The following is a 17,734-nucleotide window of genomic DNA, read 5'->3' as shown; positions in this document are numbered from 1 at the left end:
GATTCCCTGTGTTTCCAGTTCCTATCTGTACCAGTGTACATCCTCTGGTCTAGCCAGACTTGCAAGGTAGAATTCGGATCATGATAGTGGGGGTGGGGAGGAAGCATTTAGGAACCAGAGGAAAGTTGTATTTTTCATCATTGCTACATCACACCCTGACTGGCTCGTCTCTTCCCCAAGACCCCTCCAGCCCTACACTCTTAATCCTTAAATTGACACCAGATTAGGTGACTACCACAGTAGGAAAAAAAGACCCAAAACTCTTGTAATGAATCAAAGCTTTTGTCTTTTTCTTTAAAGCTTGTCAACTCAATTTTTAATTTTGTTATGGTATTATTCACATACACTCAATTTTACTTATCTTAGGTGTATAGATTAATGAATTTTAATTGATTGTAGTTAATACCTAAGACCACAGTTTTATCACCCTAAAAACTTCCTTTTTGCTCCTTTGTAATAGATCCTTTCTCTCCAACCCCGACCTCAGATAATTATTGATATCCACATGTCGCCTTTTGTAGGATTTAACTTAAATAGAATAATGCAGTTTGTAACCTTTTATGTCTTGGCTTTTTTCATTCGGTATGTTTCTCTAGAGATCCATCCATGTTATTATGTGTATCAATAGTACATTCTTTTTTTTTTACAGTTGAGTAGTATTACATTTTGTGAATGTACCATAGTTTGCTTATCCTTTCTCCAAATTTGGAGTATTTGCCTTTTCAGTTTCTGGTTATTAAAAATAAAGCTATTCTTCTGGGGTCTTAAAGGCTTGTTTTCAAACAAGCAGCCATCTAAGCGAGACATCAACTAAGCCCACATGGAAGAAGCACACCAACATCCATGATCCAAGTATTGTAAATTATATCATCCAAATCTGAAGGAGGGAATGGTATCAGAGCTTAAATTGTGAGATTCTGTTTTGAGCAAGACTATAGATGACAGTGGAAAAATACATTTGCAGCATCTACACAGGGAATAAGCCTCTAATGATTTCCCTCTGACCATAATGGATGAATGGGAATAACCTGGTTATCAGACAGAGCATATTGTAGAGGTGATTATAGTACATTCAAATGCTAAATTTGAAAAAAAAACTATTGTGAACATTCATCTGCGTAGGCTCTCATTTTCCTCTAGATAATACCTAGAAACAAAACAGCACAACATTCTTGTCCCGTTGATAACAACTCCTAGTGACTCTATAGTCCTATAGAGTAGAACTGCTTCATAGGGTTTTTGAATATGTAAATTTTGTGGGAGCCGACAGCCTCATTTTTCTCCTAAAGAATGGCTGGTGGATGGGAACCATAGACCTTTGAGTTAGAAGCCCAGTACCTAGCCTACACCACCACCAGAGTAAATATCTAGGAAGAAAAAGAACTTTCCATCCTTGAGATATCTTTTTTCTTTCTTCTTTTTTAAATTAAATACATTTGTTGGGGGCTCTTACATCTCCTATCACAATCCATGCATTCATCCATTGTGTCAAGCATTTTTGTACATATGCTGCCATCATCATTTTCAAAGCATTTTTTTACTTGAGCCCTTGATATCAGCTCCTAATTTTTCCTCTTCCTCCCCTCGACTTCCCCCCGATGAACCTTTGATAAGTTATAGATTATTATTTTCATATCTTACATCGTCCTCTGTTGTCCTTCACCCACTTTTCTGTTGTTCATCCCCCTGGGAGAGGGTTATATGTTGATCCTTGTGATCAATTACCCCTTTCTCCCCCTACCTTCCTCTAATCTTCCTGGTATCTCTATTCTCATTGTTGACCGTGAGGGGTTTATCTATCCTGGATTTCCTGTGTTGCGGGCTCTTATCTGTAGCAGTGTGCATATTCTGGTCTAATCCGATTTGTAAGGTAAAATTGAGGTCACGATAGTGGGAGGAAGGAAGCATTAAAGAACTAGAGGAAAGTTGTGTTTCATTGGTGCTATACTGCCCCTTGACTGGCTCATCTCTTTTTGGTGACCCTTCTCTCAGGGGATTTCCAGTTGTCTACAGATGGGCTTTAGGTCTCCACTCCATACCTTGCCCCACAAATTCACATTGGGTATGATTTGTTCTGCGTCTTAGATGCCTGATCCCTGATCCCATTGACACCTCATGATCACACAGGCTGGGTCTTTCTTCCATGTGGGCTTTGTTGTTTCCCAGCTAGATGGCCGCTTGTTTATCTTCAAGCTTATAAGACCCCATACATTATACCTTTTGATAGCCGGGCACCATCAGCTTTTTTCACCACTTTTGCTTATGCACCCATTTTGTCTTCAGCAATCCTGTTGGGAAGGTGAGCATCACAGAATGACAGATTATTAGAAGAAAGTGTTCTTGTGTTGAGGTAGTACTTGAGTTGAAGCCCAATGTCCATCTGCCCTCTTAATTCTTGACATATAGATATAAGTACATAGATCTATTCCCCTCTCGTTATAAATATATTTATATATGTACACACCTGTATTTAGACCTCTATAAATGTCCTTTGCCTCCTGGTTTTTTCCTCTATTTCCTTTTACTTTCCTCTTGTCCCACCATCATGTTCGGCCTTCATTCGGGTTTAGTAATTCCTCGCTGCTACATTGCCCTAGATTAAGCCCCACTAGGCATCCTACACCCTTCTCTCTATTGATTTTAGTTCACTTGTAGTTCCCTTGAGAATACAAAACAGCTTAAGGGTTCATCCACATGAGCACATCAGAGCCAAGGGGTTGTATTTAGGCTTATCTACCTGCTGCCATGCAAAGAACACAGAAGTAGCTACGTGTGTGAATTAGCTTACAGCTGGCTCTTTCTAAGGCCATTTTCCCACTAGATCCAAGATGACACATATGAGCAACCCTTAATGTCACCTTTAGGGAATAGTTGATGGGCTTCTGCTCTAATACTTTATCTATGAAAAATTAGTATCATTTTAAGTGTAAAGGTTATAATAAAAAGAGTTCTGTGTACCTTTATGAAAATATTGTCAAACTAATGAAAAACTATTCAACAGGTATGATAGTTAAGGTTTTGATCAACTGGGCTGGCCACGATTTTCAGTGGTTTGACCGTTGTTGTTGTTGTTGTTGTTGTTGTTGTTGTTAGGTGTCATTGGGTTGACTCCGAACCATAGCAATCCTATGCACAGCAAAATGAAACACTGCATGGTCCTGAGCCATCCTCACAATTGTCTCTATACCTGAGCCACTGTTGCCACCACTATGTCAATTCCTGCCATTGAAATGAATTCATCTAGTTTTTTTGCTGCCCCTTTACTTTAACAAGCATGAGGTCCTTCTCTAGGGACTGGTCTTTCCTGACAATGGGAGAGTATGTATGTAACACAAACTGATCTGTCTTGGAAGAAGTAAGGCTAAAGCACTCATTGGGGGAAAGGATGGCAAGACATCGTCTTACATACTTTGGATATATAATAAAAAGTGCAAGGACCTAGAATTAGAAAACCAAAAGGGAAAAACACGCTCAGCATATCCAAAACTGAAAGAACTCAAGAAAAAATTCAAGCCTTGAGTTATAATCTTGAAAGATTCTTTAGAGGAAATATTGAATGATGCGGAAAGCATCAAGAGAAGATGGAAAGAATACAGAGTCACTGTACCAAAAAGATCTAGTCACCATTCCACAATTTCAGGAAGTAGCACAGGAACAAGAGCTAATAGTGTTGAAGGAAGAAGTTCAAATTGCACTGAAAGCATTAGCTAAAAACAAAGCTCCAGGAATTGATGGACTACCCATTGAAATGTTTCAACAAGCTGATAAAGCACTGGAAGCACACATTCCTGTATGCCAGGACATTTGGAAGACAGCTACTTGGCCAACTGACTGGAAGACACACACACACACACACACACACACACACTCGAGTATAAGCCGACCCGAACATCAGCCAAGGCACCTAATTTTACCACAAAAACTGTGGGAAAAATATGCTGAAAACTCAGCTTATACATGAGTAAATGTGATTATATATATATATATATATATATATATATATAGCCATTCCAAAGAAAGGTGACCCAACAGAATGCTCAAATTATATCATTGATACACTTGTAAGTAAAATTTTGCTGAAGACCACTCAACAATTGTTGCAGCAATACATTGACAGGGTGCTGCCAGAAATTCAGGCCGGATTCAGAAGAGGACCTGATACAAGGCATCTCATTGCAAATGTCAGATGGATCTTGGCTCGAAGAAGAAAAGAAAATACCAGAAAGATGTTTACTTGAGTTTCATTGACCGTGTAGTATTTTGTTCTATTGTGCATGTGTTGGAGCTGACTGGATAGCATCTAACAGCAGCATAACTATGTGAGCCATTTTATTGATGTAAAGTTATGTGTGTGTGTGTGTGTGTGTGTGTATTTCATGGATTTGACTTCTCTAGAGAACCTAGCTTAAGACAGTAGGCTATCAGTTGGAAAACGGTCTTTCTTAAGGAATTTTTGCTCTTATCAAACTTCCTGCCCTCTATACATGCTCTGTACCTTCCTACTTTTGTGTTTTAATTCGTATTGTCTCTTCTTCCCAGACTTCTTTTTGGTTACATGGTCATATATCCATTCTTCTATGTTTAAATCACAGATTTCCCAACTTATTTGGCTTATCACCTCCTTTTCAAAAAAAATTACTCAGCACCCCCTAGACAAAAACCTTTGTATGGTAGTTCATAATTCAGGATTAAATGTACATATCTGCTTTTGGAGCCCCCTCAATTCCAGCACCGCTCAGGGAGATAGTATCATCCACTTTGAGAAACACAGAAAGCCTTTCTCTGATAGCCCTACAGATACTTATATCTCTCTCCCTGTATTTTTATCTTCCTCCGCTTTTTCTGAGGTCCTTTCACTATCCATTTTGTATTCTGAATGCTTTCTTCATGTCCCCGCTACTAGCTGTTAGTATTACTGAGAGCTGGGCTCACATTGATTAACTTTGGATGTTCCCAAGCTATCTAGTTCAGAGCATACATACTGGACACTCAAAAAATGACCATTCATTTAGCCACAGCATTAGCTATCTATCTATCTATCTATCTATCTATCTATCTATCTATCTATCATCTATAATATTTACTAAGTTCCAGGTTGGGAGCTAGGTGCAAAGATGGAAGGCATAGACCTTCTATCTCTTCAAGGTAGACTGATTACGTAAGTTAGAGATATGCCCAGGGGACCATAGAAACTCAGAGAAAGTCCTCCTACTGGCCAAGATTGGGAAACAAACTAGGGAGATCACTCTAAAATGAGGGGATACCTGACTGGAAGATTTATTTACAAGTGAATAGGTTGAGGAAGGACATTCCAGGAAGAGGTGACTACATGAACAAAGCCTTGCAGTGCCCAAATCCTGTTTCGTCAAGCTATACATGGTATGTAAAGCCTTTAATAAGATCTCCATGAGATGGCCTGACACAGTGCCTGTACCAGATCAATGATTGTGCAGGACTAGGCAGTGTTTTGTGCCATTGTACATAGGTTTCTGTGGTCAGAACTGGCTCAAAGGCACTTAGCAACAATATAAAGGATCCAAGTACGTATATACTTGAGTATAAGCCACCCGAATATCAGGCGAGGCACCTAATTTTACCACAGAAACTGCATTAAAAATGTGCTGAAAAACTCGGCTTATACACAAGTGTTTATGGGTATCTTCTGCAAGCTATTTTTTCTTCACCAACAGATGAATCCACATCTGTCCTAGCAAGTCTATTGCTTTTCTGATCTTCTCTCGGAAAGTGTAGTTCCCTTTCTATTACTTGACCTACATATCCCCTCGATAGAGAAGAGTGTATCATTTTTTTTTTAACTGCAAGGTCAGTGATTCAAAACTATCAATCACTCCATTGGAGAAAGATGATGCCCTTTTTTCCCCATAAAGAGTTACAGCGAGAGAAACCCCATAAATGGTTCATGTGAGTTGGAATTGACTAGATGGCAGTGGATTTTCCCCTTTACTTACTACTTCATTCTGAAAAGTTATTGATATAAGCTCACAGATACAAATTAACACAATATTATGTATAGCTAAAAAACCCAGAATATTTGAAAAAAATCCATAATTTTAGAGACACCAGCAGCAAAATTTCTGGAAGATGCCAAACTACAGACTCCAGATCCTCTCCAACAAAGGCACAAGAGACAAAATGGCACAGATCCAGATAATAATCCTGGCACCCTGAGCTTTGCCGGAAAACATAGAGAAGTGGATTGAATACTGACTAGGAGAGGAAGCTTAAGCAAAAATTTTAGGAGAGGAGACAGATGGTAAATAGTTGTCTGGCCTAACATAACATGGCCAATCATGAACTTTTGCAGGTAGCATGGGATCTGAATCGTGGCTTGACAACACACTGGTGACACTGCCCGTGAGAAAGGTTCCTTGTTCCCTAGGCCCTCCTCATAACCAACAGCATGGCTTGCCCCCACCCAGTTGCTGATGACAACACCTACCTCCACCCACCCCCACTGTACAGCCCCTCATGCCTTCTAGTGCACCATCTCCTCTGCCCTTGAGTCTGGGGGTGGGTAAACTCTACCTCATCACACCTACAGAATTCACAGTGCTGGGTCCATGGATACCACTGCACAGACAGGGACTCTTTCCATAACCAGTTACATTGCCCCCAGCTGCCCTCTGGGGCCACAAGAGCTCTTTCAAGAGCAAGCACCCTGACCTCAGCCACCCTCTAAGCGGGCATGAACCACTTCTGAACAAGGTTCTCTGAGCCCAGATGATGTGTAACCTGGCAGGAACTCCATGTAGGCCCAGGCAGTTCACCCCCCTCACTCTACCCTGTGAAGTCTTGGCTAGCAGAGGGTACCAATTCATCCTCGTTGCTCTCCCACCACAGTTTTCTCTTCTCTCGGTCCTGCCTCCATTCTAGTTTTTCTTTCCCTTCCCTTGTTTTCATTTTCTTCTGTTTCTCTTTCTTCTCCTTCCTTTCGTTTTGATTTTGCTTTTTCTTTACTTTTCATCCTCCTTTCTTTAAAAATAATTTTATTGAGGTACAATTAGCATATAATACACTTCAGTAGTTTAATCTTATAAAGAAGAGTTATGCAACCATCACAAAGAACGGTAGGCAACTGGACATCCCCTTATGGAAGGGTTGCAGGGAGGAGACGAGCCAGTCAGGGTGCAGTTTAGCAACGATGAAACATACACATTTCCTCTAGTTCTTTAATGCCCCCCCCAACTATCATGATCCCAATTCAACCTTACAAATCTGGCTAGACCAGAGGATGTACACTTGTACAGATAAGAACTGGAAACACAGGAAATCCAGAATCCAGGATGGATGATCCCTTCAGGACCGGTGGTGACAGTAGCGATACTGGGAGGATGGAGGGGAGGTTGGGTAGAAAGGGTGAACCGATTATAAGGATCTACATATAACCCCCTCCCTGGGGGACAGACAACAGAAAATTGGTGACGGGAGACATCGGACAGTGTAAGATATGACAAAATAATAATTTATAAATTATCAAGGGTTCATGAGGGAGGGAGGAGCGGGGAGGGAGGGGGAGAAGAGGTGAAGCTGCTGTCAGGGGCTTAAGTGGAGAGCAAATGTTCTGAGAATGATGAGGGTAATGAATGTACAAATGTGCTTTATACAATGGATGTATGTATGGATTGTGATAAGAGTTGTATGAGCCCCCAATAAAATGATTAGAAATAAATAAATAAAATCAACTTTGGAACATATTCTTCCCTCTAATTCCCATTGCCGTTGATTCTCACTTTCCCCTCAACCTTCCCTTCCATGCCCTCAAGTAATTATTAATTCAGTTACTGTCTTTATAAATCTGCCCATCCTAATTTCTCTACACAGAAAAATATACCAAAAAGACAAAAATTTAAAAAGAACCCCGCAATAGTGACCAAACCAACAAAAATGAAGAAAAACCTCAATTAAGAATAAATCAGATTGGGATAACAGTTGTATGAGCCCCTAATAAAATGTTTAAAAAAAAAAAAAAGAAGAAATCAGAAAATATTAAACTAGAATAAATTCAAAATGAGTCAAAAGGGAGATCAAATGACAAGTATTATAGTCCAGCTTAACAGCTGCTAAAATAACTTTACTATGCTCTTTTTCTGATATTGTCTATTCACATTCTTAGACTATGGTCAGTGGGGCTTCACTAGAGACTTGATCCATGTAGGAAAGCTGCAAATGGTGTTGGGGATGCCACTACCATCCATAGCTTCTCAAACCCATGGTTTAGAATTTAGGTTCTGGTACCATTCCCTCTTCTGAGTTTGGGTTTTGTTATTCATAATCCTTGGATCATACAGGCTGGTATGCTTCTTCTAATGTGGACTTAGCTGACTCCTCACTTAGATGGCTGCTTGTTTTGGAGACAAGCTTTTAAGATCCTAGATGCTACTTTTTTTCCTGATAGCTGGGCACTATCTGATTTCTTCACCACACTTTGCTATAGCAATCATGTTTTCATGAGGTTGAGTACTGAACAGGGCAATGTCACAAGAACTAATTGTTCTTAAACCAGCGCTATGGTCAAGTGAGAGTTCAAAATCCATTCATATATCTATGGCTTATGTGTTAGACCGGGTTGACTAGAGAATCAAATCCAGTGACACTCATATGTGTATTAAAAAGGTTTATGTCAAGAAGTAATTGCATATCAGGAAAACATCCCAGCTCAGTCCAACTCAAGTCCATAAGTCCAATACTAGCCCATAAGTCCCTCTTCGAACTCACATAGCCACATGCACTGATGCAGAATGCAGGGAGACCACAGGATGGTAGTGGATGAATCACAGGACTTGTACAGGTCTCAGCATAGCTCTGGCAGCTCTAAGTGACTCAACAGCAGGAAGGGGAAGGGAGGGAGGGAGACAGAGAGAGAGAGAGAGAGAGAGAGAGAGAGAGAGTGAGACGGGCTGGGAGAGCCCCTTGGGCTTGGAGAGAGGCTTAATGATACTGTTCTATAATTTTCAAATTCTATGGGGTCACATTTCTTTGGAATGAGTACAGATATGGATCCCTTTCCATCAGGTGGTCAGGGAGCTGTCCTTCAAATTTCATGGTATAGGTGAGTAGTGATTCCAGGGATTCATCCACTTGTTGAAACATTTCAAATAGGAATCTGTCAATTCCAGGAGCACCACCACCTCACCCTCCGCCTTTTTAAAAAACCAATTCTTTCAGTGCAGCTGGGACTTCTTCATTCAGTACCATTGGTGCTTGATCACAAGCTACCTTTTGAAGCGGTGGAATGTGCCTAGTTCTTTTTGGTACAGTGACTCTGTATTCCTTCCATGTTATTTTAATGCTTCCTGTATACTTAAATGCTTTGCCCATAGAATCTTTCACTATTGCAACATGAGGTTTGAGTTCTTTTTTCAGTTCCTTGAGCTTCAAATATGCTGAGTGCGTTTTTCCTTTCTGGCTTTCTAATGCCAGGTCTTTGCGTATAGGACCGAAGGATGTTGTTGTTAGGTGCCATCAAGTCAGTTCAGACCCATAAAGACCCTGTGCACAATCGAATGAGACACTGCCCGGTCCTGTGTCATCCTCACAATTAGCTATGCTGATGCCCATTGTTGAAGCCACTGGGTCCGTCCATCTTGTTGAGGGCCTTCCTCCTTTTGCTGCCCCTCTGCTTTACGGAGCTTGATGTGCTTCTCCAGGGGCTGGTCTCTCCTCACATGTCCTCAGCATGTAAAGCAAAGCCTCACCATCCTTAACCTTTAAGGAGCAAGCACTATAGCCATACTTCTTCCAAGACAGATTTGTTTGTTCTTTTGGCAGCCCATGACACTTTCAATATTCTTCTCCAGCACCACAATGGAAATGCATAGATTCTCTTTGGGTCTTCGTTATTCAGTGTCTGAATTTCACACGCATATGGGGCAATTGAAAACGCCATGGCATGGGTCAAGCACACCTGTCCTCAAAGTAAATCCTTGCTTTCCAATACTCTAGCAAGTTCTTTTGCAGCAAATTTACCAAATGAAACTTCTCTTTTGCTCTCCTGACTGCTGCTTCCATAAGCATTGATTGTGGAGCCGAGCAAGACGAAATCCTGAACAACTTCAACCTGCTCTCCATTGATCATGATGTTATCTATTGGTCCGGTTGTGATTCACACGGAAGGCTGCAATTCTTTATCTTCATCAAGTCCTCTCTTCACTCAGCAATCAAGCTTGTGCCCCCTGCGTATTACAGTTGTTAATAAGCTTCCCTCCAATCCTGATGGCACATTCTTCTTCACATAAGCCAGCTGCTCCGATGATTTTCTCATCATACAGATTGAATAAGGATGCTGAGAGGAGACAATTCTGTCACACACATTTTCTGATTTTAAGACATGCAGAATTCCCTTGTTTCAGTCCCACAACTGGCTCTTGATCCGTGTGCAAGCTTGGTATGAGTACAACGTGGTATTCTGGAGCTCCTGTTCTTCTCATGGTTATCCATAATTTGTTAGGATCCACACAGTCGAATACCTTGGCATAGTTAATAAAGCACAGGTTAACATTTTTCTGATAGCCAGATGCATCTGACGTCAGCAATGATATCCCTTGTTCCATGTCCTCTTCGAAATCCAGCCTGAACCTCTGGCAGCTCCTTGTTAATGTATTGCTGTAACAATTATGGATGATTGTCATTAAAATTTGACTTGCGTGTGATATCAATGACATTGTTCTCTAATTTGAGCATTTTGTTGGATCACCTTTCTTTGGAATGGGCACACATATGGATCTTTTCCAGTCAATTGGCCAAGTAACTGTCTTCCAAATTTCCTGGCGTAGATGAGTAAGTGCTTCCAGGGCTTTGTCAGCTTGTCGAAACATTTCAGTTGGTATTTCATCCATTCCTGGAGCCTTGCTTCTGGCTAATGTGTTCAGTGAAGTCTGAAGAACTTCAGTATTATTAGTTCTTGCTCATATGCTACATCCTGAAATGGTAGAATGTTGACGAGTTCTTTTTGGTACAGTGACTCTATATATTTTCCCCACCTTCTCTGGATGCTTCCTACATCTGTCAGTATTTTGTCCATAGCCTCTTTCAAAATTGCAACTTGAGGCTTGATTTCTTCTCTAGAGTTGTTTCGGTTTCAGATATGCCGTGCATGTTCTTCCTTTTCACTTTTATAACACGAGGTCTTTGCACAATTCCTTATGTCGGCTTTGTCTGCTCAAGCTGCATATTGACATTTTCTATTCAGCTTTGTACCTTCATCCTTTTGTCCATTTGCTTTAGCTACTCTACAATTGATGAAGAGCAAGTTGAGTTTCTTCTTTTATTTCTTTTCAGAGTCTCTTCTGACATCCACAGTCTCCCTTTCTTTCCTGTCTTTTTAATGACCCTTTGCTTTCTTCACGAAGGATGGTCTTGATGTCCTCCCACAGCTCATCAGGTCTCTGTCATAAGTATGCAATGCGTCCACTCTGTTCTTTAGATGTCCTAGAAATTCAGGTGGAGTAGACTCAAGATCATATTTTAATTCTTGTGGACTTGTTTAATTTTCTTCAACTCTCACCTGAGCTTACATAGGAACAATTGAGGGTCCATCCAACAGTCAGCCCCTGCCCTGGGTTTAGTGCTGGTATTGAACTACCCTATCTTCTCTTCTCACAGATTTAGTTCATTTGACTTCTGTGTATTTTATCTGGAGATGTCCATGTGTATGGTCTGCCTTTTGTGTTGTTGAAAAAACCTATTTGATACGAACAAGTCATTGGTCTTACACATTTTCTTTAAAAAAGTACTTTATTATTAATAATTTTATTGGGGGGAGTCTTACAAATTTTATGACAATTCATCATTAAATTGTATTAAGCACGCTTGTACATATGTTGCCATCAACATTTCCAAAACATTTTCTTTCTATTTGAGCAATTGGTATCACCTCCTCTTTTTACCCCTCCTTCCCCCACCTTCCTACCCTTGAGTCCTTGATCAATTATATATTATTGTTTTTATAGCTTGTCTTACACTGTCAATTGTCTACCTTCACCCACATTTCTGTTATTTGTCCCGTTGGGGGGTCAGGGGGCTATATATCCAACCTTGTGATAGGTTACCCCTTTATCTGCCCCCCTCTGCTCCTCCAGCCCCACCATTCTCCTACTTTCATGATATCGCTACTTCCACTTCATGTGGGTTTTGTATGTCCTGAATTCCTTGTGCCCGGAGCTCTTATCTGTACCAATGTGTGTATTCCAGTCTAGCCGGATTGGTCTTACAAATGTTCTATTATGGGATCTGCAGTTTCATTTTTATCATCAAGACTCTATGAAGTAGCCGCTGAAACCTTATGCAAAATGGTAAAGAATATATGGGGCACAACAGGAAAATGCCTTAGCCAATAATCAAACACCTTCAGAGAACAATTCAATGGACCTAAAATCTCAAGAATATACTCTCAAGGGACATCAAGGTCAATTACTACAATATAGTCCACCAAAACAATATTCTACATTCTACTTTGCTGAGCAGTGTTTGAGGTGTTAAGAGCTCACAAACAGCCATCTAAAGCAGCGGCTCTCAATCTGTGGGTCGTGACCCCTTTGGGAGTTGAATGACCCTTTCATAGGGGTCACCCGATTCATAACAGTAGCAAAATTACAGTGATGAAGTAGCAATGAATATAATGTTATGGTTGGGGGGGCTCACCACCACATGAGGAAGGTTGAGAACCACTGATCTAATGTGAAACTGTTAGTCTCTCCTGCGTTAAAGAAAGAAGAGTGATGGAAACCAAAGAAAGACACATGGAAGCAATTAGTCTAATCAACCTCAAAAACAGCAGCCTCTACTGGCCCTGAGACTACCAACTGCTGCCTGGCTACCACCACCAAATGCTCTGAAAGGGGTCGCATTAGAAGGTCTTGGATAGAATGCTGGTCTAATAGAGACTGGTGGAACCCCGGAACCTACGGCGCTTGGTCACCCTTAGGTTCTGTAAGTGAACTCATCCCCATGGCTCAATTTTCAGTTAAACAACCAACAAGTCTATAAGGGGAACAATAACACAATCTAGGTGTAGACACCTTAGTATAATTGGCTATTTGGGATCCAAAAGGGTAGCATTTATCTGAGGACAAGATTCAGTAAGAGCAGGAAACAGGGAGGAATGAAAACAGGAAACATGGGGAGGATGGATGTACGATGTAGGATGAAAAGATTGCATTGAATGAGATCAAACAGAATGTATATGAATTGTTGAATGTAATACGTATCATCTTCTCTATAAACCCCGTTCACATTAAAAAGTTAAAACAATGCAGAAAACCACCAGTAGAAGTGAAAACAGTGTGTGCTTGTAGTTTGTGCAACTATAACCACCATATTCAACATCGTTGTAATTATGTAATATTGACAGTTTGACCAGAGTGCAGTCGAAGGTTCAAAAAGAAAATTAGCATGGAGTTTTAGCTTTGTAGATATATTGAAACATGGAAGCTGTACTTAATTTTTTTTTGTTGAGGCTTATACCCAGGGCTTCAATCCAGGGATTCTGGTACAACTTCTCAGTAGGGAGCCATATCAGAAGGAGCAAGTTTGAAGCCTTAGCTATAATTAAATATAGGGATACTTTGATTAAAAATACTAATAAGTTTCTGCTGGAACATTGCACAAAAATTTATGAACAGTCTTTTTTGGTGCATCCCCTCTGACACCATTGGGAATCAAGAGCGCCATCAGTTGTGGATAGTGAAAGACACTGTAATGCTCCGTAGGTTTAATGTGCATATCAGTTGCCCACGCTACATCCTTAGTGCTGTCATTCACTTTGGGAGGAGTCTCCAAGGAGACGGTGCACATTTTGGCAATCAGCTCTTGGCACCTCCACGCTGATATTTTTACAAAGATTTACACTGCTGAGTTCATTTGCTCAGCTTTGAGGTGTTATTTTATACAAAACTGTATGTTTTTTTGGTTCATAGAGATTGGTAAGGTCTCCAGTTTTCCCCCAAACTGTGATGCCTGTAGAATTAGAAGACTGAAAGCAAAGGTATGAAGAAATACCGTCTTTGTCCCCATGGACAATGACAAATTCTGACATCCTGTTAAATGGGCAGGCAACCTATTGAACATATAGGGTCTACCTTTTTCTATCTTATTATATTTAGCTTTGCTGAAAACCAATGGTGGAGGGAGCATCGTTGGGGGAGAGAAGGAGGCATAATGATGAAGAGACCTCCATTTTGGTTCATAATGCAGCCACTCCTTGGTATTAGGAATTTGAACAGGTCCGTAGCCTTTCTGAGTTTCACTTTCCTCTTTTTGTTTAGGACATCAGGAGGATGTGGTGGTGGTGGTGGTGGTGGGAGAGAGAGAAGACAGTAGATATGGAGCAAGACAGAACATAAGGGTAGGAGCTAAGGATGATAAATGCAAGTGATCCAAGGGGTAGGAAGATGACAGGAGAGACAGTAGGTGATCAAAGGCAAAAGGGCGGGACAGGAAAGTTCAAGAAGGCAACTGGCCTATAGCATTGCGGCCTACAAAAGATAAGGTAGAACAAGAGCAGCCCCGGAGGAGCTCAGAGTAGTTCACATGGAGGACTGGAGAAAGAGACTAGATTGTGTTGGTTTAAGGAGGGAGCGGGTCCTGGAGAAATAAGACAGTGGAATTGCTCTCCTTTCTTAGGCGTGCAGGGCAACATTTGGGGGCAAACAGGGACTGGTCTTGCTATGATGACCACATGAGAGGATGACTCTGCATTCCATGTGTTCCCCATATCCTCCTTCCCCCTGAGCCTCCATTTCCTCATCAAACAATCAATACTCTAGAACCAAGGTACTGATTACATAGGCTTTTGAGATTTCAGGTGCCAATATATGCAAAATGTCTTGCTCCTAGAGTGAAACAACTCCATAACTCTGATGTTCTCGAGCTGCAGATGAACAAGGCCACTGGAAAGAGCTCCAAAGGATCTTCTTAGAGACCTTTTCCAATGACGAGGAAAGGAATCCAGGAGAGAGCTTTCTTGAAAAGTTGAGGTATAAGTGACTTGGCGGTACGGGACGCAGGAGTCTGGAAGTCAGAACTCAACCAACAGATTCCATCTCTGGGAGGCTGACTTAATCCGGAGCTCCACGGGCCTGGAGGAAGAGAGGCAGGGAGGATAAAAGTTGGGTCAAATGCGTGAAATGGAGAAAAGCAGAAGGGGATGGCATTCCTTCCTTCCTCCCCACAATTGTCCTGTCCACAAACATTTGGCACTCCCCATGTGCCACGGTGCTCTACTATTGGCCATCAAGTTAGAACAAGGCAGACAGGATACTTGTCCTTGTGGAGTTTCATGAACTAGGTGCGGGAACCATGCGCATGAGGACTGTCCAGGAGGCTGTGGCAGATGTTAGGACAGGGGAAACATAAGATGCTGTGGAACAAACTTGATCCTGGAGCTTAATGAGCAAACAAAGGTTCTCCTCTGCGGGCCTCTCCTTACTTCCTTACTCTCCCTCATCATTGGAAGGGAGATCCTAGATCCTAGAAATGATCATGGGGCTGTGCTGTGTGCATTAGAGAGGAGTTGTATCAAGCACATGGAGTTGACAATGCCTTCGCAGGCTGGACGGAAACGGGCATCAAAGAGAGTTCAACTTGTTTATTTTTCAAATGAAGAAATGTGAATGTGATGCACGGTCTTGAGAATGGACTGAGTAAAATCACTATAACCACAATAGAGAGACATCCATAGCAGATCATTAGAGAGATCCCAGCTTCCGTGGCAAACACAATGTAACCATTACCTTCTTAAGATTCACCGCTGACGAGGGAGCAGGTAGGACTGGCTTTTCATGACTACACATGAACTCGAGGGGAGGGGGGGTGGCAGGAAAAGAGTCAAAGTTAGTAAGTAGTGGAAACAGCTTTTGGATTTAATTCAAAATATCGTTCACACATGATCGTGGAATAAAACATCATTAAAGAAACCCCTAACTTCTGTACTAATTACACCATGCTCGTGCCATGTCATTCAGTTTGAAAAGCAACACGCACAGGGGAGCTATTGCGCATTGGAAAGTGAGTATTAAACAGTGAAACGAATCAACTCTTCAACAGGAATAGTAACCCCCATTCGAAGTGGAGTGATTCATTCTTTTGTATGCTCTAATGAACTCTGTCCAGTGGCAATTTGGAACTCAGCACCTTCGGCTTCCCTTTCTAAGAGGAAAGAGGCAGAAAAGAAACGATGTAGGCATTGATTACTGCTGGATTTGACCCATGACCACTTCTTAGGGTACCAGGGCTCTCCTTCCCAATTGCCTGGACTCGTGTAACCCACGATTGTGTGCCCTTGAACTGGCTGGCTATTGCAGGGTACCCACATCTTGCAAAGTCCACGGCTAATTATTTCTGGGCGTCTCCAGGGTTTCGATTGTTCAGAAACACAGTTTAGAATTGCACAACAAGCTGAATCCCCTCAGAAGCAGATATCAACTAAGATGGAGTTAAAGGAACAAGATATTTATTGGACAGCATGCTCATGAAAGGTAATACTGAGAGGTAGCAGGAGTAAGCAGGAAGCATCTTCGGACCACAGGGCTGATCTTGAACCTGCGAGGGGAGAGAGGAACGTAAGGATTGGGCATCAAAAGCGGTGTGTTGTTGTTGTTAGTGCCATCGCGTCGGCTCCGACCCATAGCTACCCTCTGCACAACAGAAGGAAACACTGCCTGGGCATGCGCCATCCTCACATTTGTTCCTACGTCTGTGCCCATTGCTGCAGCCGTGTTGGCAAGGCTGCCAAAAGCTCTGTCTTGGCCCTCTATAGAAATTTTTTGTTATGCTACCTGAGGGTTTACCAATTAGAGCACCGTTTTTGTTTTGAAAAAAAAAAAAAGATATATTTCAAATGGCTAAGAGACCATTTATTTTTCAAACCATATTGAAGAGGTGTTTTGATGGGACAAGGGCAGAAAAGGAGAACGGCATGTTTTTGTGTTGCTATTTTTTATAGCCTGGAGCACTACTCCAGGGGAGGGCGCTTTGGGTGGAATGTCCCAGTGGGTAATTTAGAGCACAGGTAAAAGCTCCAGGGACCCAGGGACCTAGAGTACCAGGAAGAAGAGAGGGAGGTGAACAACGGCAAAAGGCAGAATTTTAAAGACAAATGCCGTTGATTTTGCAGATGTTATGATTTTCTATAAAATGCAGCCCCCGCCCCTTTTTTGGTCCATTATTTCATTGGTCTCTGCAGTGACAGGGTGAAATGGGAATTATATTCATTTCACAGAGCAAGAACTGCAGTGCAAAGTGTTAGGGGACTCACCCAAGGTCTCCTAGACGGGATCATAGATGGAAGGGTTCTGAAGCAGGCCCAAAGCTGGCCCCCCAACACAATGATTTACCACTCGCTATCTGCCCTTCCTCTTTTGGCCAGCAGTGGCATGGGAGCCTTTTCTGTGAGTCCCAGGACTCGGGGTCAAGGAGACAGGGTGTAAGGGTTGCAGCTCTGGTGGTCTTTTGGTTCACACACACTGAGATCTAAGCAAATGACTTGGAGACGACCCTTTGGAATACAACCCATTTGTGATGCTGTAGGAGCTTGCAATTTGAAAGCGCACACCAACGATTCTTCTTTCTCTCTGTTTTGTCAAGGCTGTGTTGTCATGTAACCCAAAGAGACAATTAGGTTAGAGATCTTTTTATTTCTCTTTCAGGTAATGACCCAGTATTTTCCTCCAGGCTCACCCAAGCTCAGAGGGCTATTAAAATCATTTGTAAGATATTT

The sequence above is a fragment of the Echinops telfairi genome, unplaced genomic scaffold, assembly GCF_000313985.2.
Source record: "Echinops telfairi isolate 266 unplaced genomic scaffold, ASM31398v2 ScPeMD7_20;HRSCAF=75, whole genome shotgun sequence".
Lineage (NCBI taxonomy): Eukaryota > Metazoa > Chordata > Mammalia > Afrosoricida > Tenrecidae > Echinops > Echinops telfairi.
This window is presented reverse-complemented; position numbering follows the sequence as displayed.